General features: G+C 38.6%; 1 protein-coding gene across 2 annotated transcripts in view; it reads left to right on the plus strand.

Moving 5' to 3' along the window:
* The window catches only part of CHST8 (carbohydrate sulfotransferase 8), a 186,717-nt gene that overhangs the window by 88,149 nt on the left and 71,958 nt on the right, over window positions 1-26,610 (plus strand). The window lies entirely within an intron of this gene.

The following is a 26,610-nucleotide window of genomic DNA, read 5'->3' on the forward strand; positions in this document are numbered from 1 at the left end:
GCTCAACACAAAGTTTATTGGCAAAAGCAGAGAATTCAAATTACTCTTCTTCTGCTCTGCTGCTGTGACTCTTGAGTGAGCCTTCCAACCCCAGGCCTCGAGCGTGCTCTCCTCCCTGCTGGTCTGTGGACTGAGATGATGTCCCCACTACTGCTTCCCTAAGAAACTGTTTATACTATACTGATGCTGAAAAGAACTTCCCTGCTTAAGCTAAGAGGCACCTCATACATAAAATTTCCCACCGTTTTTGTGGACAAATCAAGCCACCCTTTCACAGGACAGCATCTCTTGCCATTCTAAAATTGTCCAAAGCAAGTATTGTAATAGACCAGTAAGCTACAAATCTGCACAGAATTTTTAATATAATGATGCACGGAATGCTTTACTTTTCAAGCTGCAAATCCAGTGAAGTTTTACACACAGATGATATACAGAAAAGCCTTCATAGGCTGAGATTTAAGTCAGCAAGTTCTTGCAATTTGTTTTCAAAGTCTGGGGACAATAAAAAGCATCTAACCTGCCTTTCCCCAACTGCACAGAGTGAGCAGAATGCGCAATGAAGCACTATCTAAATTGGTACTTGATATGGAGTACGGCTACCAAAGCTGAAGCTTTTGAGCTTTTGACAATTAGAGCTCTACCCTGCCGTCCTTATTCAGTGAAGCTGATGGGAGTTTTGCCTGAAATTGGTTCTGTGAAGCCAGCAATATGAGACTGCCATGAATATTTTAAAGTAAAGGAGTTGGAATACTCTAATGATCTTATGTAAATCTAGTCTAAGAATTTCATTGGAAATTTTTTTGAATGGGTCATTAAGCAGGGGAGAAAAGGTTGGAAAGCAGCCTGAAAAGGAGAACATTTTCAAAAGCCAAAATACTCCCCACATTCTTCAGAGCCGTCCAATTAGCCTAGCTTGGGGAAGTCAAAGAAGAACAAAGTGACAGAGCATCAAGTATATGGGTAACTATAGGCAGACCCTCTAGTTTGTCAGGAGACGGCAAAAAGTCAGTAATACGTAGTTAGCATGCTTAAATGCTAAATTTGAACCTTTGATGCATTAAAAAATACCTAAGATTTAGCATTTTTCTCCTTATCATTAGTGCTAAAAACAGAAGTCCTGCAGAAATTCAAGATTAAGAAACAGTAAGAAGAGTGGCGGTGATACCACTGGTGAGAGTGGAAGCGCCTCATGGTTCCCTTCAGGCCATGGGCCCTGGCTCACCTGAAGCATTGACCAACGCAGAGGCTGGTGCAGGATACGTGTTTGATTAGCTGCTCAACTAATTCTTTTTTTCTTGTGAAGCAGCACAAATATTTCTTAAGGAATTACTTTAAAAAAACCCCAAACCTGTCCTTGGCAGCTGAAGGATTTTTCATGCCTGATTTCCTTAGTCTTTATGTGAATGCATACTACTATTTGTAACGTGGGAAGAGCATATTTATGAATATTTTTGGTGAAGAAGTGATTAGGATAAAGCTATATATGCACAGTAGGCAAACAGTTTTACAGTACGCATCTGGCACAGCTCACTCATTAAATCTCATCAGTTTTCTGTTGACTTTTCTCTTGAAGATTTATTCCAGAAGCAGCACTATGTCAGCAGCATCTATGCTGCATTAGGAATTACTTACATGTATTTGGAATGTTGCAATAAATAAATACTTACTCAGCACATGCCCAGTAAAGGACTTTTCTTCGATATAAGGTCTTATTTAGCTGTCCTCAGAACCATAAATGCTGTCCAGCCCTATTCCTCTCCTGCACAGGTGCTATAGTAGGTTTTCTCTCAGGTTCATGAGTTTCAAGCTAGGGATTGATGGCACCTTGTGCCCAGTTTTAATTTTAATTGCCACCATTGCTTCCTAAGGGAAACAGAAGGCATCGGTAACTGGGATACATTCAGGACATCTTCCCACATATGGATACAAGAGAATATTTTTCTCTAATTCCTGCTGAAAAAGTTCTCTTCCTATCAGGTCCTCATCATCGTGAGGATCAAGTTCCTCACAACCTCCAAGATGCCACCTTTACCTCCATGAGGTAAAAAAAAGCCATTGTCCTCATTTGGTAGCAGGGAACTGAGATTCTGGAAGGTTAACTGGAAGGTCCCTACCAAGGCCACAGTGACAGCAGACAGTGTGCGACACTGCACGTCCAGTCCACATTTGGCTGGTCAGGTAGCAGACATATAACCATTGTAAAAGAGACCGCAGAACAGTAGTGGTGCACAGATTTAGGAGCCCTCCCTCTGTATTTCTAGGGATCAGCAAATTTTTCAATGAAACAGTCATCTGAAAGACTTGGATCATTAGAATGGATCAGCTATTACACATGCTGAATTAGATGAATTCCTGAATTAGCTTCAAAGTGGTAGATGTCTTTGAAGCAACGATGCTAGTATAACTATCAAATGATTTTTTACGAGGAAAAAAAATAAAGTTTTCATGGTTTTACCTAGAGGTAGTGCTGATGCTAGCAATTCTGGGAAAAGACAAGCTTGGCTTTATGTGACAAGCAAATCTTCACAAATTACAGACGCTGCTTTGTCAGAAAATGATGACCCGCTGAAATTATTCATGCAATATACAGATAAGATCTGGGACCATTCCAGTGATTTAATAAGACAAGGACAATGCCAAGTACAAACAGAAGTAAAGTTTGGAAAAAACCATAGCAGTCAAGCCTCCTGCAAATAGCTCATCCAGATGATCAAACCAGAAATCGATCAAGATAGGTATCATCCCTGGTAACATACTTGGAGACTTCACAAAGAATTCAAAATACATAGAAGATGGCATTTATGTGTGCTAAAGAGAGAATTAATATTCAAAGATGTGCTCAGGATAGACAAAAGTATTTAGACTGTTTTCAGTGAGAATTAAAGGATCTGGACCACTAAGTAACACTCAGAAGGGCGTGTAAAAAAGCAATTTCAGTGACATGTTGTGAAGAATAACTAAAATGGGTCAGAAAAAGTTTACCTAAACCACCAGTTACAGATCAGATACTTGGGAACGCTATGCTTCTGATCGAGGAACCCGAACTCCTATCTGGTTCTTTTCCTGATAGCAAGCGTCTGCTTTGGCCTCTAACAGAATACTCTCCTAAATGAGGCTCATAAAGCAAAATAACACTTCCCAGCCATACATCAAAAGGTAAATGTGTAATGGGAGATGGCAGTTGAAGATAAAATGACTCAGTGTAAAGACATCTAATATGTTTCCTACATAAATACAATGGTAGAAAATACCACACTGATTAGGAAGTTCATAATTTTGCATGCCATTAAGCATCAGAAGCTTTTCTTTCATTCTTGTTAGGAATTAGGGAGTAGAAAATAATTCTCTATACTATTGATAGGGATGGAAACTGTTGCCTTTATTTAGATATTACAATAATCTCCCTTTCACAATCCTTTAAATAGGTCAGCATGTGTATTGGATATTTATAAACCGGTTCATTAGTTGATTGCTTCTTCCTGCCCTCCCATATCAAGTTACACAAAGAATGAACAAAAGCAGAACAACTCACCCAGGGCCAAGGTATTATTGATTATAATCATAACATTATAATGTCAACTCCTTACATTTACTACTCTACTAAATATTAATAAGAGTTAACTCTAAGTTATTGGCATTATTACAGAAAGAAATTGGATATCATATTTCTGTGTAAATTCCACCTTTTCATCCTGCAAATATCAGTGTATGTTAAATATTTGAATTTTCATTGCATTAAAGGTTCTAAAGTTCAACGGTAATTAGTGCAATCAGGTGCCAAATGATTCAATTCCCAGTAGAGCAGTATTATAGAATGAACTGCGGCAAAATTCCAGGGACTGAATCTATAGTATAATTAGTATAAAACTCACATTTTTAGCATAATGTAATAATTACATAATTTGTTCTGTGGATTTTGCAAAGCACTACCTATAAAATAATTTTTAAAGCACCCTAATTTGACAAAAATAAGGGTTAAATTATCTTATAATGCTGATGTTAATGTTTGAGGGAGAATGCAAATTACCTTAGGAAAAAGCCTGGTTAGTTGGGCAGATGTTACAGCAGCACAATTCAGAAATCAAAATTACATAACTGTAAGCGCTGTCTAATTTTCCTTAATATTTACTCTAACCTTCATCTTCCTCCCACCAGACTCATTTGTTTCACATGTTTGATAATGAACAGGCTATCAGCGAGAGGTAGTACTTCAGAAACAAGAGCATACCTATCTATTAACCAAAGGAAAAGAACTAAATTGTATGCAATAATTAGCAGCCATCAATTCAAAATCTAATTTTAGATTCTTGATTCTGGAAAGCGTGACAAATAGTTGCAATCTCACTCACATGAACAGCACTAAGGGATCATTAAGACAACATAGTTAAGACCTTGCATATTGGGAATGATATCTTTCTGGACATTATTTGATTCTAAAGGTAAATTCAAAGATCCCTAGTGCTTATCTCTTATTAAAAAAAAATCTCCAAAGACAATATTTTAATCAAAGCAATATAATTTCCTTGAATACACAATAGGTGCTTCTATCACAGCCTCTCAGTAGCGGTCCATTCACATTGACCTTAGATAACAGTGGTTGTATAAATAGCAGTTTTGTGAGCACCAGGATTAATGAAACCCTGGTTTCCTACAGATTTGTGTGTCATGGTTAACTGAAGAACTGAGCTGCTCAGGCTGAAGCTCTTCTAACAGTTGGGGCATTTATTAAGTCTTTCTACCTTGTAAATTCTTGCATACTATCTGGTGTGAGAGCTCACCCTGCCACCTTCCCTTAGTGTGGGCATTTACAGGGCTTTTTTACTCCGTTGCCCATTTCAATGAAGCTGGTAAGAGTGTAATTATTGCTGAGATCCCTTCTGCTCCTTTTACTTGATACTGGCTAGTAGGTTCTACAGTTATTAGAGGCAGGAAAACACACATAGACACCCAGTACGCTTGTTTAAGTCTTTTCTCCACATAAAACTAAGTTTTTAAAACAAACAACTGTATGGACCATGCATGCAGTGACACGAGCAGGGGAAAGATTGCATAGGGTACTCTGTCTGGTTTGGGGAGTATAAATATTGTGCAGCTGCTGTCAGAGTTAGGACTGGAAACACATAACTAACAGCTCCCTTCTGCCCTGCTCCCATCTTTATTCAACACCCTTCAACCTTGTTAGGGTTGTCCACTGTGGGAATCAATGTGGCACCTTTGAATCCTACTCCCTCCAAAGCACATTAGAGTACAGCCATTCCCCCCAAATAGCCTCAAAGGGGAGATATCATTACAACTTATGATAAATGATGCACTGATAAAGGTTGTCTTCATCGTTTTATATTGCTGGGACCCATTTTTTCTAATCTTTCTCAGGAAAAGCTTACATCATGTTACATCAAGTTAAATAATCGCCTAATCTAAATGAAACTGCAACGTGCATGAACTCAGTATACCACTTAGCTGTTTTCCCCAGCTAAGAAAATTGATGGGGTGTGCACTGTGCAAGGCTGATTAGTACTTAAAACGAACTAACCTGTACATATTAGTTCTGTCAAGAGCTGCATTTTTTATGAGCAAGTTTCACAAAACATTCATAAAATATAGTATCTAAACTGCAATTTGTTTGATTGATAATTTAATATCTTTTAGCTGAAAAAGGTTCACCACTTCTAATGAAGTATGCTGTGCTTTTAATCAAATGTCAGGTTTGAACATCTCAAGCTCAAGTCCTTTGGTGGAAGGCATTTGGCAATTCAGGGCATGTCAAATTGAATAGAGCCGTAACAGACTACTAGAGGAAGAGAGCTCCCAAATATGTTCTCCTGTTTCAAGGTTATCTCTTAGATTACAGATTAGATGTTCATTTGCCTTGGCTTATGTCAGGAGTGCTGTCCTAGACTTTGAGAAGGACTTCCGTTCCCTCGAAGTGCAGACTGTGCTATATTTAAGGCTGAAATCTTGAACAAAACTAGGTAACCTGGGGGAGAAAGGTATGAACTAGATAGTGTTTCCTCCTCACGTTCAGATACTTTCCTACCAATGCAACACTTCACAGTAAAAATCTCTCGTCCTCCTCCCAGAGAAGGTTTATGTAAATCTTAATTACCGCATCACACTTTCAATATTTACTGACATGCTGTAAATCCATTGTGTACAAAGCAGACTAGGATCCAGTAATAGAGAGGCATTGTTTAATTATATGTTTATTAGAGCAGTAAAACTAATAATCCCCAATAAAATCTTTGAAAATTATCCAACCATGATAGAGTAATCACTCTCCTTTCAGCGCAGGTTAAAAGCACAGCAAACAGACATAGCTGTATCGCAAAGCTGTATCAGGCGCAGTTACGCGGCCCCCAAGCCCAATTCATACTGCCAGCCTCACACAATCAATGTAGTTAAAAACATGCATTAGAAAAGCAATTGAATAATTCAAGTTTTGGAGCCTATATCAATTATTTCATTTCAATGAAATAAGGAATGGATTCTAGAAGCTCCTTTATACACACAGCCCTGATCCAAAGCCAGCAACAGTTAGGGGAGTCTTTCCTTTGTATCAACTGTCTATGGATGAGGCCAATCCTGACGAGCCGCCTCTGTGGCAATTCATCAGGTTTCTGGCAAGACTGTTTTCCTATGTACAGAATACATCCCTGTTCAGACAGAATAACATAAGGGCATTTTGCTTTTTGCAGGTTTACTGTGCATACGTCCTCTTGCTTACAGTGTCCCATAGTGCATGAAAGAAGGCAAGCTGGTCATGTAAAAGAGAAAATGTATATTTATCATAGGCTTTCCCTACAAATTATTTCTAATGGGGAGAACACTTAATACAATATGCATGTATTTTTCCATGTGGAGACAAAGCATCAATGTCTCCTTAACCGCTTGTGAGTTAAGAAGCTGTTCTTTAGCTTGTGGGATGTGGCTGTTGCTAAGACAACTGCAGTGCAGCCACTTACAATGTCCGTGATCATGCACCACAAGCTGTAATTTACCCACAGGTTCCTCATTTATTAGAGCAGAGAAACAGCAGGACAGTTGCTGCACCGTATCCCACATGATGCAGCATGATATGCGTGGCCGTCACTACCTGCTCTGGGTCTAAACTGAAGCTGCGTTTGAAAGGAAACCAAATACTGCAGTAAATGCTTTGTCAAAGCAAAGTGTAACCTCTCAGCCTGGGAAGGGAAAAGAAGGAAAGCTCTACCACTTTGCAATTGCTGCAAATAAAATATAACTTTCCACACTATAGACTTTTGAAGGACTTAGTAGATTTTGGTGTATGCCTGTAATGAGATTTAAATATGAGAGTCCTTCAGAGTCTGGGGAAACAAGCAAAAAACAGCACAGTCTGGGGCTTTACATTTGGTCATTCCATTGCACGGCAAGGAATAGGGTAGTAATTAGGATTCTCATGTAGAGCAAACAGTACCTCACGTAGTATGTTTTACCACTTGGGAGGATGAGCTAACATCAAAACTTCTTTGCTCTGTGGAGGGTCTGCACCATGCTATTCACTTTCTGAGAACACCTTCAGGATCAGTCACCAACATTACAGTGTCCAAACTTGTCACAGGGAGCACTCCTACAGTAAATTCTTACCTACTGCTAGCAGGTTTCTACAATGCACAGAGTTAATTTGGCCACTGTAGACTTGTGTTCCTGTGTTGGCTACGATATAAATTATTTCGGGGGCATTTCTAAAGCCTGTGTGTTATAATCCTATGTCCATGCAAAAGTAAACGGTAAGTCACTATTACTAAATGTTCATAAGGTCAGAGGATGAGGAGAGATGTATGCGCTATGTATGGGTTGGGCTGAGCAATCATCTACTTTCACAAAGGCATGACTGAAAGAAATGCTGGGCCTGAGGCTGGAGAGAAAGGCGATGCAAGAGGCTAACCAGACAAGAGAAACAGAAAAGCACGTGATTACTGTCCATTGGAGGAGCTATCAGGGCAGCAGCACCTGCCATCTGAATTCAGTAAAGCACCTAGATATAGCTGAATCTCAGTTTTAAAAACTTCACAGAGCTTGCAGTGCACAATGGTGTCATATCGTCACTGCAATGACACCAAGACATGCAGAAAAAGCTGCTTCTTGTCTTGTTTTGTATATCCAGTCTTAATAGACATGCACCTTGTGTTCAGTAGCGTGTCAGTACTGAGCAGTCATGTCTGCATTACTACTGATAACAAGCATCAGTGAGGAAAGAATTGAAAGACAACTATAGAAGATAACTATGAAATCCATGTCAAATATTAACTTCCTTGCAATCCAGTGCTCCCATTTCTTTCTTAGAGTCCCCCACACAGTCAAGACATTTGTAAGTACAGGTTCCTACTCATATTTTCATGTGGACAACAACTAAGCCAGCAACAATGGTTCACACTCTACAGTATATAGGTCTTTAAGATTCTTCTTCCACCTCCTTGTTTTGTCATATATTTATTCTGTGCATAACTATTTTAGTTTACTGCAATAAAATCCATTCTCCTTAAGGCACATTCTCTAATGAACAAATAAAAAATGTTATTTTGTTCAGAATGTGTTATGAACAGCTTAGTATCAATTTTAAAGAATTGTGACTAGCTTCTTAATGGCTTGTTATTTCAGTTATTTCTAGCTGCAGCTAAGCCACAAAAACGCTTTAAAATCATTCTTATTAAAGCATTTTCAGAGGTTTTTAGCAATGCTTAGATGTGCCATCAGTATAACATTTTAAATAACACACCTAAAAATAGAACTGTTTCTAGAGATCATACCAGAAACATGCTGTAAGGGAAATATGCTTATGATAAAAGAGAGTTCCTATATATACACTTAGCTTCATAAAGCCACTTGAGAACCCCACCTTAGAAACACGAAAGTTATATATCTTAATCCTTATTTATGTTGCTTTAAAATTGAACTGATCTTCCAAGCTGCTCATGTTTGAATGCTCCAGTTAAGTCCGTGGATGTTGCTAAAGGTTCAGCACTTTGGGAAAATTCCTGTCTCGAAGGGCCCCAGTTTCAGATTTAGCTTTCGAGTATTATTTTCCATACTTGGAGTCACAGTGGAATCCAGTATATCTGAACTCAAGTAACTTCTTGCAGTGATTCACATCTCCTAGGCTTCAACATATACTTTGATCAATCTTTGCATTCCTTGATTTCAGCTTCATAATGGAGTTCCCCAAACTCCCCTGAACTTTGTGGGATTGCTGAGTGTGAAAGAAATGCCAGAGCAGCAGGTGAGGTACGCACGTATGTCCCATTCAAAGTCTTCCTCCTGATGCTCCTTCCTGCATTACTTGCCATTTTTCCAAGAAACAACCAGTAGCTTAAACAGGTATATGTTAGAGCAATACATTACTTAGAACTGAATTAATCCTATTTTGACTCCATTTGTTTCAGATGTACTTCAGTTACAATCGGCTCTTAAAATGATACAAATATGCAAATACAGGGAGTGTTTCCTATTGTTCTCTATTTTCTTTTCAAATAGGTCTAGTACACAGTCATTCATTTACCCACTCTTACATTTCCCTATCATCACTGTAGCTGAGCAACTTCTACAGAAAACAGACAGGCAAGTCTGTTGGGCTCCACAGATTACCTGGTTCGTATTTTTCATAGTATGACAGAACCCAGTTCAAGAGAGAGAAAAACTTTATTTTTAGGTAGAGGAGAGTGGGTGTTTGACACTGTTCGAACCAGTTGTGGTCTACCCAACTGGAAATACCTACTTTAGTAACGCCTATTAGTAAACGAAGATCCAAGCATATCCCCAAGATTTCTGTTCCTTACATTCTCCCAACAGCTTGTAAGATGATACATCATGATGTCCCAGTATTGTCCATAAGACTTGGAAACACAACCTTTACAATGGAATTTGCAACTGTTCAAGAGCATGGTCAAGCTCTCCTTGAAATACAATGGAAGAGTGAAGACCATACCAAGCACAAGTAGTAGGTCTTTCATTTTCCTCATAACAGGACCTATAAATAAGTAATAGTCAGCTCAAGGTCTGTCATTCCAAAACAATAAATTATTTGCAACCAGTATAAAAGGAACTAGGGAATGTCTTATGTGTCCCCTAACTGTAGGAGCTGATCTTAGAAAGAATGACTGTCGCTTCCTCTACTTGGCTGGACAGCTGATGATGATGAATTTTGGCATGGATGGTATTAATGATAGCCTATTTCTGTAAAAAGACAAAAGCTGAGTCCTGTCTGCCCAGGTTTTGAGATTATGGTATAGATTGCTGTCTTTTTCCTGAAGGAGGAACAAAAAAAATACCCCTAAGTTCACGTAGATACGTGTATTCAGCTTTCTATACATCACTCTCTATTTTTAATTTTTTAATTTTATGCACAGTATGTCATTTCTATTTATCAACATCTTGACTTCCCTTCTAAGGTATTACATTTGAAAATCCATTCAAGAATATGATACTTAATTGAGTTTGACAAAACATGATGCATTAGGATACTCCATTAAATCCTTACGAGCACCTCATCTGTCAGTAAAAAAGTACTGAGCATTATGCTGGTGCATCCTGACTTCCCATGCTCTTCTACTCAGTCAGAAAGGAAAGAGTTAATTCCAGTACAGAAGAGCAAGGTCCACTAATTTCATTCCTTTCTTATTGACTCATTCTTTGGTTTAAATCAGTTTAAAGAGCGGGTGCTTTGTTTTGGGAATTGAATCACAGTTTCTCTTTCGAAAGGCAACCCCTGTCAATCTTATACATATGAAAGGGGTCATGAAAATTCATATCTGCTTGGATCCCTATAGGGTGATATTTATCTCTGTCAGGTCAACTGCAAAAGTACTCAATAGAAAAGTAAAAGAATGTTATAAATGTCAGTAAAGGCTGGACCAGGGGTGGTTAGAAATAAAATGAGATTAAATGGAGTAGACAGCCCTGAAAAGTGCAAGATTTCTTTTTATAATTATACAGATGAAAATTCTGTATATACAAATTTGTATTTGAAGGGATGTATTTATACATAGTAAGACAATAATTCAAGGAGGAGAGAGGTAGCAGTGAATAACTTGGAAGACCAGAGACAGCAGAGACTGAAAGATCTGTTGGGCTGCACTTTTGACTGATGGAAGCATTGACATTTTTCGGGAGGGAGGAAGTAGATTTCATAAAGAGAATTGAGTTTTTAAACTCGTCCAAAACAACAGAGGATTTTCACTTCTCTGGAGAGTGAAGCTTGATGGTACCAAAAGCAATATTATTATTAGGTGGGGTTGAGAGTCTCTGTTCTCTCACACTCATGTGCTGCTTCCCACCTCCCACTCCTGACAGGCTTCATTCCTTCCTTAATGGCACCTTAGTGTGGAGCCTCTCTGACAAAGCAGGTCCCTGACAACAGCAAGAGGAGAAGGGAAAGAGAAATAAAAGAATTTAGAGGAAAAAAAAAATTGACTTACATATTACCCAAGAAAAAAGTTTTGTGGTGGTTTGTTTTGGGGTTTTGTGTAATATTGGACAAAATAATGTTCAGTTATCATAGTGATATGACATGGCAACTAGCAAAAGCAGGTCAAAAGAAAAGGATGGAGAGGAGTTGCTAGAAGGGAGTCCGGGCAACTAATAGTCACCAAGGAAAATTCATCTCCCAAGACTAAAGCTCAAACTTCCAAAGGCATGCAAATTTCCAAAATTAGGCATCTATTTGTTTCAGTCTCCTGTGAAAATACAAAACCCATTTACTGACAGAGAGGATTCTTTAAATGTAGCTGTTATGGTAAGTTAATTATTCATCGCATTCAAAAACACAACATTGGGGTTTCCTCCATTGGTAACACTAGTGCACCTCGGTGGAAGAAAGCAAAGAATAAATTAGTATTGAAGATCTTTTTCCACCTTAGTGTCTATGGTAAAATTCTATCACTAACAAAATCCAGATCATCAAAGAGCTTGCTATGAGTCTGAAATGTCCCAAATAAAAACAGATTAGTTAAATTACAAATCCCTGAACGCAGTTAAGGGTCTTCATAGTTCAGTAAATTATTCCACTAATGGAGGGACTATAACAAAACTGGCCTAAATAACTTTTCAATAACCATCACCAGTGAACTTTCAAAAGGAACTAATTTTTAAAATTTCTTAATTAAAAAACAAATACGAAGTATTCCAACAGAACAATTGTAGGATTCTTTATGTCTGACATGCTTTCACTTATGAGGAAAGATAATGGAGTTAATTTTTATGAAAGTTCTTGTCATCTAATATTATTAAATTGGACCGGCTTTTTTATTGAAACTGAATTAAAATGTTCAGGTAGTGAATTATAAGTAGTATAAAATTTTGGAACAAAGGCACAGAGAATATTTCTGGCTCCTGTTATTATTTACTATGCAAAATATGTACCTTGTGTTATTCATTTTTATATTACCAAGCTATACTTGAAAGAATATTGATTCCCATGTAATAAATGAAACGGCAGCAAAAACACAAGAATTGAAGAAATCTATTTTATGTGTTCGTAAGAAGGACATATACATTACAGTCTGGTGCTTGAGGAACACTTACAAGTCTATGCTTACAACATTCAAGAAAGATTATTTCTTCCATTCAGCAAAGCACAAAATATTAGTTGTGTTTTATTTGTTCACATAAAGGACAATATTGTAATAGTTACCTTTTTTACATTAGTTTTTCTAATATTTATCATTAGTGGTATGGGAACTTGCTAGTATGCTGAAATAAAAAAAAGCATTCCTGAATTTAGTCATGAAATACTGATAAAATAAACAAATGAAATGCAAATAGATTAGCTATTCTCAGTGCAGACTGCACAGTAATGATTTAGACATATAAAGAAGTGGTCACGTGGGATGAGAACCATTTCTGAAATGGTTCCTCTCTCCTATTTCTGCAGTTTACATGCAATCAATGAAAAGGCTTAACTTACTTTTTTGGTGAGGTGTCCTTTTGTTATCTCAGCAACTGGGTAAGCATTTTAACGGTAGCATATTGCCATTTTTTTCAGGGGAAATAACGTTAGAAGATAAGAGCAGCTGACATATTGCACATGAGCATCGTTCGTTAGCCTACAGAAAAGGAAAATCCAGCGGTAGAGCTGCTATTTTGTTTATTACAGATTCAACAGATTTCTGTTTTACTCACAAGGATTCAGTGAGAAGTTTTGGTATTAGTCAAATTCTCTCCTCTCCTGCCCCCAAAAGTAACTGACGCCAACCGCCTTGCCATGTTTCATCCATCTCCAAAACTGTCTAGCTTCTCTGCCATAATCTGGCCCACACAGACTTTACATTTCATCCAACCAAGTTTGGGAATACGATAAAAAGCTATAACCAGGACAGTTTTATACAAAATTGGTTTTTTCTATTAAAGCTTTGTGCAGCTGTAAAAGCATAAACACACCATAATGTACATATAACTTTATAATTTTTTAAAACGGTTTTAAAACCAGCTATTTTTCCTCAGTTGTGTAGTGTCATGTTTTTTGGTTTCTGTTTGTTTATTTATTTTTTTATTTTATTTTATTTTTTCAGGAGGGTCAGATATTGAGCCTTACTAACCTTGAGATTGTCACTTTAACTTAAGACCTAAAAGCAAAGTGGTTGCCTTGCACACAGCACATGTGGGCCATTTTAAACAAAAATTGACACAGTCAGCAAACACATCCAACTGAAATGAAAACAGTCTCTGAAAGGCACTAGTTATGGAAAGAGAGCAATTTCAGACAGCAGGAGCCAGAAGAAAGAGTGCTGTGAAGGTACCTGCAAAAAGGGGGGATCTCTAGTATGTTCATTTAGTAAAGCCCAGTACCCCACTGCTCCTGGAATGAAAAATTTAGACACTAAAGTAGAGGCCTGGCATGCAAGCCACTTTCAGAAATGAAAACAGTGGTTTTCAAAGAAAATGATTAAAAAGCAAAGCTAGCTTTCAGCATTAAATAGCTTGATTTGATGTTAAAGGTCTTACACTCCACTGCAAAGCATCCAAACAGCAACACTGCCCAGTATCCAAACTAGAACACCATGTATACACAAACATCTGAGGGTACCAGTTTTGTAAAGACTTTGGAGAGGAGAGCTATAATCAGATGGTGGTTAAACCATTTCTAATGACTTGATAAGCAATAAAAATGGTGCAGGAGAGACACTGTGAACTGATTAAATAAAAAGGTGTCAGATGCAGCACTGAGGGTATGAGAGAAGAAGGAATTTATGCATTCAGCGAAGCCTTTTAACTCTCTCCCCACACATACTTCTCTATCAAAACAAAGTCTGCAGCGTGATTCCCCACAATTTGGCCTACAGATCAACCTCAGAGCAAATTGGCTCACTGCGCTCTAAAAAGAAATGGAAATTACTTTCTTCCCTACACTGGAAGTGATACAATTTACCCATAATATGAATCATTTGACTGATTCCAAATCTCCTAGCCAGACATTTTTACTGATAGGATAAGGATAAATGTTTCTATTTAAGGAATGATTTTATAACCTGTTATCAAAATTATGATTTTTTTATTTTTTACAAGCAAGCAAACAGCACTTTGAAAGAGAGACATATTTTGTCCCAGTCTGTCAGTTACTGTGCTTTGTTAAGGTAGGAGAAACCAAGCAGTGGGAGCACTGGGAAGGTGAACTGAATAGCATTAGCTACCTAGGAGTAACAGCGGGCGCAGCTGAGTGATGCTCCTCGGAAGAAGTTCCTCTGCTTCCACTGCTCTCCCTCCCGCTGCATTACAGCCCTGCTGAACAAACACCTGAATGGGCACAATTGCAGAACTACAGAAAAAGCGGGGGGGGGAAGCTTCTCTGATACCACAGAAAATGCAAGGAACTACACCCCAGATAGAAAACTCTCAGCCATCACCAGCCCTGCTTTGCTCCAATTTTACTGCAAGCCAACCCTCAGCTGGAATCAATAGGGTAAAATAAGCATAAACCCAAGAGTGACAAACCATACACCCAACTGGGTTCACCAGAAAACAAACCCCCGTTTGTATGATCTATTTACCAAGTCAAATGTGATTTAGACTCCAAGCATATGTGGTTTTCCAAAATAATACTTTCAGGATGTCTCATTCTTTGTCTTACAAGAGGAAGAAGAGAGAGCAAAGAGAGCAGGGTCCCCGGGGCTGTAGGCTGGTGTCCATTTGTGCTGGCTGTTGCACAGACACAGAGCATGTGAGAATTTACAAACTAAACCAAGGCGGCAGAGAAAAGGTGTGTCCAAGGAGCTGAATTTGCCCTCATTTTATATAGGGGAACTGAGCCACAGGAAAATTAAATAACTTGTTGTTCTTCAACCAAGGAGTGTACTCAGAGCTGTGAAAAGAAATTACATCTACTGAATCCTTTCAGACTTTAACTGCAGAAGTTTATTTCCAAATTCCTTGGACAGTGCAGGTGTTTTCCCCTTGATTACATTACTTGGTTTTCTTTACACTAGAGAATTTCCGATGAATTAAGTGTCTCAACTGAACCTAAAGTTTTCATCTGAAACTATTTTGTTAATGAGTAAGTGAAATATTTTCTAGGGCATTATGTAAAACCCTAGCACCAGCATCGCCTAATGCTCTCGCCCAGGGCACTCCAACCAACCACTGCCCGGCCACAGACACTTCACAGTGCGGGAAAACTCTGAAGAGCCACAGGAAAGATGAAAACAGGTAGCCTTTGGGAAGGATTTTGGAAGCTAGAAAAACAGTGCAAAAGTTGTTACTGTTCTAAACATAAAATCCCTCTGAACGTACCCAAATACCTGTACTGAACCAGGCACAAATGCCAACGTCTGCTCTCCTTACAGCTGCACAACTCAAAGAAGTGGAAGAATTAGACCACAAGTATAGCTCCAGACCCTTGACACAAAATAAAAGGTAGATGTGAAAACAAACAAAAATGCATTTTCCATACTGACAATGCCAATTTACGTGTGTTTAATCTAAAGGCACACAACACGCTTCTAAAAAGGAACTGGGGGAATGGGGTTAAAGGGCCACAGATGTGAATCTTTTCCACTGCACTCTCAAAAAGCTGAGCTGATTTTGAAAGCACTCCACGTATACTTTCTATAGGATTTCCAAAATCTTTTTCCTTCTTTCCCAAGATGCTGCAGTCATACACAGGCCAAGTTTTGAAAATTACTCTGAAAAATGCTTGAATCTGCACTAGTTATGTTTACAAAGAAGAATTTTAAACCTGCCAAGATTTGTAACACTGGAAGATGAGAAACTCCTGAGTATTTTAAAAAATAAAATAAGTAGCTGTATACTTGACACCCCCAAAAAATTCAGCTTCTACTGCAAAGCATATTGAAGCTACAGGAAAAACTTCTGTTAGCTTTTGTGGGTTTTAATGCCAGCTTTTGTACATCTGCAGCATTTGGTGCCAAGTTATAGATGGGATAGAAATCATTGGCCGGTGTTACGTCCTTTTATTGGTTATGTTTCATGTTTTACTTTAATTTTAACACAGTCTCTGGCATTATATTTCCCATTTAAGAGTAATGTATTTTTACCTTTCCTCCACAGTTCATTACAAAAAGCATTCAACAATTTGTTGTTATATTACTGGCACTGATTTTACCAATTCAGACTGCTTTTATGAAAGGCTTGCTTTTAATTTCAAGTAGAATGCAAATTAGGATAGATATTAGACTACAGCAAGCTCAAAAGCTTTCATGACAATGGTCATGAAAGGTGCCAAGTTGGTAAAACTGGGAACTGATATTCTGTATTTATCTGCATAAAAGATGCAGCTGAGAAAACAAACTTCAACATCTTCCTATGCCATAAACCATGCCTCACCTGCCATTCAAACCAGCTGCTCCAGAGGTGAGGGAAGGTGACCAGCTCAAGTCTCTCCTGCTCTATCAAAACTGCATCCCAGTTGCAGTGACTACGCTTTGTTAGCAAAACTTACTAGCACCCAAAAATTGAAGTAAAAATCAAAATATTAAATTTAGATTTCTATCTTCTGGCATTATTTTAAATCGGTGCCCATTCAGAAATAGCAAGCGGCTGTGTGGTGCTTAGTTGCTGGCTGGGGTTAAACCACGACAGAAACAATGAAAAAGCAGCTGGGATACACGTCTTTCAGAAATATTTGCATAACGAAAAGATCTTCATTTGGGCATATGCAATCAATTATTGATGCCATGTGATCTCTTTTTACTGTAGTATTGACACAAATTACATCAGAGGCATGACAGATTTGATTTGGGGAGCAATTAATTTACACCTTCTGAAGCAATTTATGTTGTTCAGTTTTTAATCTAAGTAAAAACTACACAAACACATTTTCAAAATACAGATGAGGAAACCTGGTATCTCTTATACAACCGAACCCGCGTATCGCTAAGAGGGCATTTCAGACTACAGCAGGTACCCTTAGCAGATGGTAAGTCGCTGACAGCTTTAGATGTTCTAAATTAAATGAATCAAGATACCACTTGTTCCAAGTGAGTGGGTGGTTAATCACATTCACCCTTTGTATTGTTGACAGATAATGTTGATTTTGGTAATAAGAAAACTGAGAATTTTGCCGAAGATGGAAATGTGTTTCAAATTCAGAACAAAAGGTCAATTTTCCTCTCATAATCAACTCTTCCATTCTCCTATCAAACCACATTTGAAATAAAAAAAAAAAAGGCATTTTAGAAGGTGAAAAATCTGGGGGTTTCCACAGTGAAGGTCAGGAAATAAGTTGTTAAAAGGTTGTGTGCAACTGATTCTTTCTGTTGCTCAGAACTACAGCATAGATTATCATCTCTGATTTCAAACCTTTAGGTATGCCAATCCATGTCTCAAAATTCACATGAAAACGTAAATCATTTCCATGTTCAATTACCATATGAAACATCATGCCACTCATTTGTACACATCTATTTCATTACTCTCATATTATTGAGAGATATCTGAATGTTAATCCTTCATATTTTAGCTTGCATTATAGGCCTTCATATGTAGAATATGAACCCAAAGTCTGAATGAGCAGTTACGAGGTTTCCATAAATCCAAAATAAGAAAATCATTCTTTCATTTTTCATATGTGTTCACATACATGAAAAATGCAGCTTTTTTCATAGAAGTCTTTGGCCTGATTCAGGGCCTTGAATAGTCAGAGGAATCTGTTGCATGATCAATAGCATTAGGAGCACAGCAGACTACTCACTGCTATTCAGAATTCTCTTAATTGGGTTTTCCTCAAGGAAAGCAATTCTCTTTCATGATACTAACTGACAATAACTGCTGCTTGAGCATGACGGCATTATCAAATATTCTGCTTAATGGCGACATTTGGTCAGTATTGAGAAGTAAAGTGGTGTTTTACCAGGTGTTGATTAGGCATGAAATGTTCATCTCTTGTCTTTTATCAAATAAGCTACCCTAAAAAGACTAAAAAATACAAAACAAAAAATGAAATGCAGTGAATATTTTATGAATTTACTTTAATTGATATTGTGTTTTGCCTTTTTAGACTTATCAACAGCCCATGAATTCTTCCTACCACATGCGAATGTGCTACATTCAAAGCTCTACAGAATAAATTATTTACCCTTTAAGGGAGATAATGGGTCCACTGTGGTGTCCCAATTAGGAGAATTCTCGTGTACTAATTTTATGCTTTCTAATTACGGCTCAATTATGGCTCTAGAAGGCTGGCCTGGACTCCGGTTGAATGGCAAAGAATTTGAACCGCCAAGGCTGGAGACATTCAGCCTTCTAGGTCATAAGCAGCCTTAACATCTCCCCAGAGCGTACTTGCCAGCAGCAGTTATGCTGCAGGTAGGGCAGATGTAGTACAGATGTACAGCACACTCTCCTGAGACAGTCCTAAGCCGCCTGCCAAACTTACTCACATCGTCTTCACTCACTATGAAGACCGAACGCAGCTCCAGCAACACTGTGACAACCAGTCCTTTCTGACAGGTTGAACCCTGGGCACCTGGAGTAAAAGCAGGACTCTCAACCCTTTGAGATGGGCTCTAGAGGGAGGTGTAATAACCTCTTACACAGACCAAGCACTTGGGGGACACAAAAGCTCACACTTTGCCAGTGATATTATTCTAGCAACTAACCATTTTGTGGTAAGAGACCACAAACAAATGCAACATACTCAGGAAAAAGAGAAAAACAAGTAATCTGTTTGCTGTCACTTCAGTGTAACAGTCTTAACACTTTGTACGTTGCTGAAGGACTGCCCAAAACAATACATCTGCTTTGTGTTAAGAATAGTAACAGGTATTTATTATATGTCTATATTGGAGACAAGGACAGACACTGAAGTAAACCTTCCAAGGACTTCACTGGTTTGGAAATGTGTCCCAGGGCACCAGATAACTGAAGCCAATAATGACCTTGGCAGCAACAGAAGGCTAATGTTTTCACAAGGATGAACTAACTGTTCCTGAACAAACTCTCTGATGTATTAAGGCACAAAAAGGCACTGATTCAAAATCAGCCATGCATGTCTTCAGCTCCAAACTATTTTTCCCAAGTGGACAGATTTATGGGGGCCAATACAGAATGTCACTGACCACTTACATTTGAGTTCTCCTTGTTCTTGCAGCAGCACTGAATATTATTGCTAGAGGACATACGCACACATATATTGAGTGAATATAGATATACACACACACATATGCATTTGTCACTTTTGGTGTTCCTGAGCCACAGAACACCACATTCATAGGTCTGTTAACCTTTCCAGCGCCAGAGAATGCATTTACTCATCTATGCGATGCTAAGGAGAGCTCTCAGAGATGAGAGCACGTATTTCCACAGCTGTCTCCACATCCACAGCTCTCCATGTGCCTCTGCAACTGCCACAAGAGTCATCATCACTAAATGTCTGACCGGCCTCCTGTTCCCACAAAACTCATTATCTCCTCTGGACAATCATTTCAGCAAAGAGCAGAGAATACTACAGGACTAGAAAAAGAAAAATGAGAGTTGGTAGGATTACAAAGATTAGATGGGTTTGTTAGACTGGGAACAAAATCAGATTTCCTGTTAGGAAAGAGAGAATGAAGAGGCACATTTCCAACCTTAATTTTAGCCCCTTCTGGAAAGGCTATGATGGGTTTGGAGGAAAATGCCTTCCTCAACGAGTTTTCTCCTGCTTCAGTTGAAATTCCACCAGGGAGTTTGGAAATATGCTAGAGAGACCTGACACATTAATTTTTATTTTATGTTATAAATAAATAATATTATGAGAGAGAGAAAAATGCAAACTGAAATGTCTGTGTTTACAGTGCATGTGTAAGAATTTGTGGGCAGAAATAGAGAAGCTGTCAAAGCATGGCAACACAGATGCACTTCGCTTGCTGTGACACCTTTCTTCATTTTTTGAGCATGATAGCAGGGAAAGAAAAGCAGCACAGGGAGAGAAAACTCACTAGTTATTACAGCTACAATTCCAATAAAAATTAAATACAATAAAAATTTAAGTATCCTGGAATAGTAAATCTCTTTCATCTCTACTTTGGTGTAACATTAAAATGAGTACAAACCATAACATCATCATGTAACTATAAACCTCATCTCTGCTGCAACAGATTCAAAGGGTAGCTTGCCTTCTAAAGCCCTCATTGCCCAGAAATATGTTTTTGTTAGTCCTGACTCTAAGCCTCTACTTGGAGAGAAGGAAAAAAAAAAAAGAAGCTATGTAATTCCACTAATAAAAGATGGCCATGACTCCACAGTTTTTCGCTGTGCTTTGTTTTGCGAAGGTATTCACATCTAATCTGCCGCTCTGTCTTCCTTCAATACACAGAAAGCCTAGTTTCCTAATGAAAATACCTAAATCGGCTGCCTAAAGAAAGACAAAATAAGTCCTCACAAAAACAAAACAAAACAAAAAAAAAATCCCACAACTCAAAGTTGTGTTGGTAACTTACATCTTTGGGAGTAGTACAGCAAGCACATAAATATCCAAACGCAAAGAAGTGATATGACTCCTGTCTATAAATACACAATACAGATTTTCCCCCAGATCTCCATGCCTGCGGTGAAACTTTTGTAGTCTAGGTATTAAGTTTTTCTTTCAAGATTTTAAACCTGCTGGAACAGACCTTTCCTTGGTCTCCCATGGGACTGCTAAAGGCACGACCTCCAGTGATTCTGTGCAAGAAGATCCAACTGAAGGTCAGGATGTAGTTTGGTACGGGCAGTCAGTAACTGCAGTTTTTGCTTGCCTTTGCTGCAGAAGAATTTACATGTCACAAAATAACTGACTGTGGACTGGATTCTCAAAAACATGTTATTGACTTTCAAGTCAATGATACTTGTGGTCTTAAACTACTTAAGTGCTTTCAGAAATCCAACACAAGTCTGTAAATCAGATTTGTTCTGTCCAGTTTGCCCAAGAGGCAGCACTTTCAAGTTTTCTTCCAAGTTCCAGAATCAGTATGCACCACAACTAGTTTCTTTATTCTTAAATACTCAAGGGTCACATACAGAAAATGAAAACTGTCTGAATCCAGAAAGCTGTAATACTCAAAACTTCTGAAACTTATGCTTCAGGTATGACATGTGACTACTTTAAATGTTCTTGCTAAAAATAAAAATTAGAAACAATTCTTTATGAAATAGAGAAACAATTAAATTGATAAGTTTCAGTTCAAACCATTGGCCTTCCCTTGCTAGAGGGAAAACGATCACTAACTGGGAGAGAAAGAAATATTCCCATCCTTGCTATGAATTGGAATTTCAGTTATAATTTGCTGCTGTTGCAGAGTGTACCTGCTCTTTTGAGCAAATAGTTCAAAAAAGTATTGTTGGACCACCGGGGGTCCTGGGAATTACGACTGACATAGAGGAAATTGTTTTGTGGTCTCTCTTTCTGGTGTACATTAAATATGAGCAGTATTGAAGCAGTCAGTTGTATAGATTTGGGTATTGACAGCTACAATCTCACTTGAGCAACACGTGTAGAGTGTTGTGTCTTGAGCTGCAAGCTCAGGTTGTGATAAAATCTCCATACTTGAACACAGAGAGGAATTTAAGTGAAGGAACTTTAGGTAAATTCAGCTGAGGAACTGTGGTTCGTTTGAAACTTTTCCATGTAAATTTTAAAAATCTGATCTAGCCTTTCTGCTATTCCAGTGAGCTACCTGTGCCAAATTCCAGCAGAAGTAGAGCCACACAGGGAAACTGCTTTGTTCATACATGACTACATTACTGGAGGTAGCAATGCCAGAGCAGAGGTGATGTACGACAAGAGCTGCCAGAAGAGCTGCAGGACAATGGGGATGCTCCCTTCCTGTCCCTTACCGGTGGCATACCACCCCAGCGACCAGTGTGGAGTAATCCCTCAGCATCCGGCATGGCTTTAGCAATACAACATGACTGAAATGATGTAAAACATTCATTCAGCTTTACGTGATATCCCCCTTTTTACTTCAGAAGAATTCTTACATAAAAGCAGTGCATGTGCAGCTGGGTGCACTTATTCCAAAGACGTTGGTTGCACATTGCCCTGTAGACGAATAACTGGATATTTTTATTTTCTATTACACTTGTTTCATTCAATACACCTGCACTTACACCACCACATATTTCTTAATTTGGGCCAAAACGCTTAGTTTTGTGCATTTCTACAACGGCAATATCATCAGACAAGTGGGTGATCCAGCTTTTAGAGCTGTTTCATTCATTAGCATCTCCTCTATTTGCTTTTGCAATATTTATATGTTTACAGCTATTTTTTCCTACTGGAAACATATTTTTTGAGTTCAGGTTGCCTCTGGCCTCAAGACTTAACTTTCCCAGATGTTTCAACATTTATTTTCTCTACAGAATTTCTCACAGCATATGACCACTGTGCCAAGGACAGCATGATACAGGCAACCTACACACAGGTAGTCCCCACCTGCTGAAAAAGCCCTGCTGATCTCTAGACACTGGAAGCAAACCTGCTCTTACTTATCTCAGGGGTCAGGAATCTACCCAGCTATGTCAGAAGCACATCAAATTTCAATCTGTGTTAAAATCATGCAATGTTTTCCATGAATTTCCAAGGAAGTCAAAAGTATAGTCAGAACTCATTCAAAGCTTTGAACTTTTACAGTGTCAAAAGTAATGGAGAAGTAAACAAAGAGTTGCAATTCTTACCACCTTTTGTCAGTTAGAAATACTGGACATGAAATGCAATTGGCAGAATCAGAGAATTTCAGAAAAGTTCAGAGATTGCCCAGACAGACAACTAAATAAATGCCAAATAAATGCCTACTGCAGCACTGTCTTACCCTCTATTCCCAGAGCACTTCCTGAGAGTGCCATCCCTCTTGCACACAACTCTTACCAAAGCATGCCTGGTTAAATTATGTGCAGCTATTTGAAAACACAGGTGCAAAATCCATTACAAGAGTCAGGCTTCAAAATGCCCTTTTAAAATTGGGCCAAAACATGTAAGATTAAGTCTTCCATCAGAATTCCTACTGCTCCTGTTGAGCAAAACAGGCATTACATTCACCAAGCGAATTACTGGATTATAAACAGAAACTGATAACTACAATTATATATGGCAGAAAACAAGCTTGCAAATACATAGGTATATTATATGAGGCTTTCTTTGTATTTCCTTCCCTCCTTTTCCTTGTATGAAGAAGCTGCTACTGGCAGATGGAATTAAGCACGAGCTGCTTTGAATGCTTTTAGTCTGTCACTTGGCTTTACACTCAAGAGCTGACACTGAAAGTAACTCCCTTCTAATAACTCTGCAGCATATTTCCTGAGTATTCTGCTCTCTAATCAAAAATTGTGAGCACTTTCCAAATGAAGTCTGACAGACCTTAGCATCACACTGGCACTTTAAAAACCAGCTGAACAAAGTCTGTCTATTGCACATGAACTTTAGGGAGGCATAAACTTCTGTTTTCTTCAGTTACAATTTGTGAACATCTAAAATCAAGTCCACAATGTTAGGATAGTGGCTAGCACTATTACTACTAGCTTCTTGCATTTGTGCATTGAAATAGTTTCTATCCATGGCATTCAAAGCACTTGGAAAATGTTGATAGGGTAGGAGCCCAACTGCCTGTCTGCCTACATTGGTCCCCAAGAGAAAACAGGCAGGAGCAACCTCTGGATGCTTTCTCTTAACTGCATCCAGAACCTTGGCATGAACTTGGAGGACTGCTGCACTGGCTGCCTAAAATTCGTGAATGTGTTAGGTGATACCTATGCTAAGGCAGGCAACACTTCTGCAGTATTGCATCTCATCTTTTCAGGAAGGTTAACTAAAGTGAATACTGTTAACTGCATCACACAGGAAATTCCTGGAAAAGGTAGGAATAGATCCTGGCAGTTCTGCCTCTTGAAACCAACCAAGCTCCTTTTTGTTACCTGCATTCAATTCCCATTCGATCATTTAACATGGTATAAACTAACTAAGCCACACTGTGCTGGGAGTTATCCAAATATTAAGGGCATGAGATGTTTTTGTGGCAGACCTAGATCCCTGCATGACAACTTCCACATACAACCTGAATTTGCAGTGTCAGAGTCTCTGTTACCATACCGAGCTCACTTCCAGATAAACTGATGAGCCAGGCAAGACCCTGGAGCCATGCAGTCCTAAGGTTGACACTGCAATTTTCAGCAGCTGTCACTGGTATAGAACTTTTTTCCCTTTGTTATGAGACTGTTGCTTTAAAACATGTGTTACAATTTATAACCGAAATAAGTGAACAGTGTAATTCTGTATTGTTTCACTAGAGGGACAGACTGCCATGTATGCTGCCTGTGGATGTCATCAAAATGTCGTGGCTCACGTGATGGCATTCCCTCCTACGCTGACTGCTCTACACTGAAAGCCTCATGCTCTGATGGAAAATTGACACAAAACTTACGTTCATGATAAATCCTCAAACACTAGCTTATTAGTATGATGCTAACGAAATGTTCTCACTTACTGAAGTTATCCAAGGATGGATACAGCGTAGAGTCTTTCTGAGAGCAACCATTAAAAATGTTCACAGCTATGGCTGCAGAAATAAATATCCACAATAGGTATGGCAGCTGCTAAATGAGAAGCATCCTATGTTGGCTACAAACTGCTTGAAGAAAGGTAGGCTAGCAGGGATAAGCCAGTTAAGGATACAGCAGTGATACAACCGTAACTGCATACAAACTAGTTCTAACCCATAACTTTGCTTGTCATAACCCTGTCGGGCTCCCTTCCCTTGTATATCTGACAAGCTCCCTTTCCTAGCACATAGAAGGAAATATCTTATCAATTATATTTAACCTTAAAACAGTATTAGAAAATATCATGTGCCAAGCCTGCAGCAAACAGATGAGAACTTCTGAAAATTCTTCAATAGAAAATGACATTTCTGGAGGTAACAACGTGCAGTGTCCACATATTTCAAGCCTCATGGTACAGAATACAAAAAGTCAGATAGTATGGTAAATGACTAAGATTGGAAAGGGTTTTAGCCCTTTTCAGATCTATGAACTGTTATCCTATGTTTTTAGACAGAATGTATTCAGCAAATACATTCAAATTACATTCCGTCCTTTAAAACAAAAACAAAAAATAATTAACAAATAGTTTCCCAAGCAGCAAAACTAATGTAAGGTGTGGAGTCTATGGTGGCTAATAGGGTGCAAATGCTAATTGAAGGTTTTCTTGTGGCTTGTGGTGTTCATAACATCTTGTAAGAGCACTTGTGGATCCAAAACAGCTGAAAAAAAAGTTGCTCCAAAGTTGGCAGTAGTGGTGGTTGTGCAATCCCTAAAAATGCAGTTTGTAACACTGGATAGCAACTGGAGCTCCCAAAATCCAAAATATAATGAAACTTTACGTTTCATATCTCTTTAGGAATGGTCCATTTCTTTTGGGGCTTTAGCAAAGCAAACATCTTGAGAGCTGTCTCTGGGCAGATGCCACGCTACACTAGTGTTCAAAGACTTTCACTTTCTTATGAGACAAGCAAGCAATGCTGGGTGCAAACAGAAGTTTCCCAGAGATAATCTTGCTAAACAACAGAATTCCTCATTTCTCTTTTCCTCCTGCACCTCCTCCTAGCACATTAATAAAATATGTGCAACAGACACTGTGAAATTCATCAGCATTCAGGAAAATACATAAAATTCACTGTTGTATTTCACTGCATTTTGGCTATTTCACACACCTTTCACCTTGTATATTCATCAACCTTTCAACAGCTGCAGGGATCTACAGGCTCTGGAAGTAGTTCAGCTGGTACCAAAGATGCAGTTTACACTGCAGTGTTTTAACACACTGACCTCCACTTGTAGAAATTTATGTGCATCTACAGCTACCTAAATATTGGAGGTTTCATGGCGAACATGAAGCTGAAAGAAAATGATTTGTTTTCACTTATAACTTTTTTTCTCTGAAGTTTCACATTCGCAATCCAGAGACCTTCCTGTTAATCATTCAGGTTTTGAGAAATTTTATTGCCACAGAACAAGTCTGGAGATTTTCAGACTTGTTAGCAGATGGCACCTGAGCAGGTGAAGCCTGACATGCAGCATAAACCTGGACTGCTGGCTGCAAGAGTCGGTTTTCTTTTGCTGGCCAGAAGCTGATTTGGTGACCAGTAATATAAATGCATGGTCTATCACACCAGTTAATGAAATTTCACAACACCA

The sequence above is a fragment of the Calonectris borealis genome, chromosome 12 (assembly GCF_964195595.1).
Source record: "Calonectris borealis chromosome 12, bCalBor7.hap1.2, whole genome shotgun sequence".
NCBI classification, from domain to species: domain Eukaryota; kingdom Metazoa; phylum Chordata; class Aves; order Procellariiformes; family Procellariidae; genus Calonectris; species Calonectris borealis.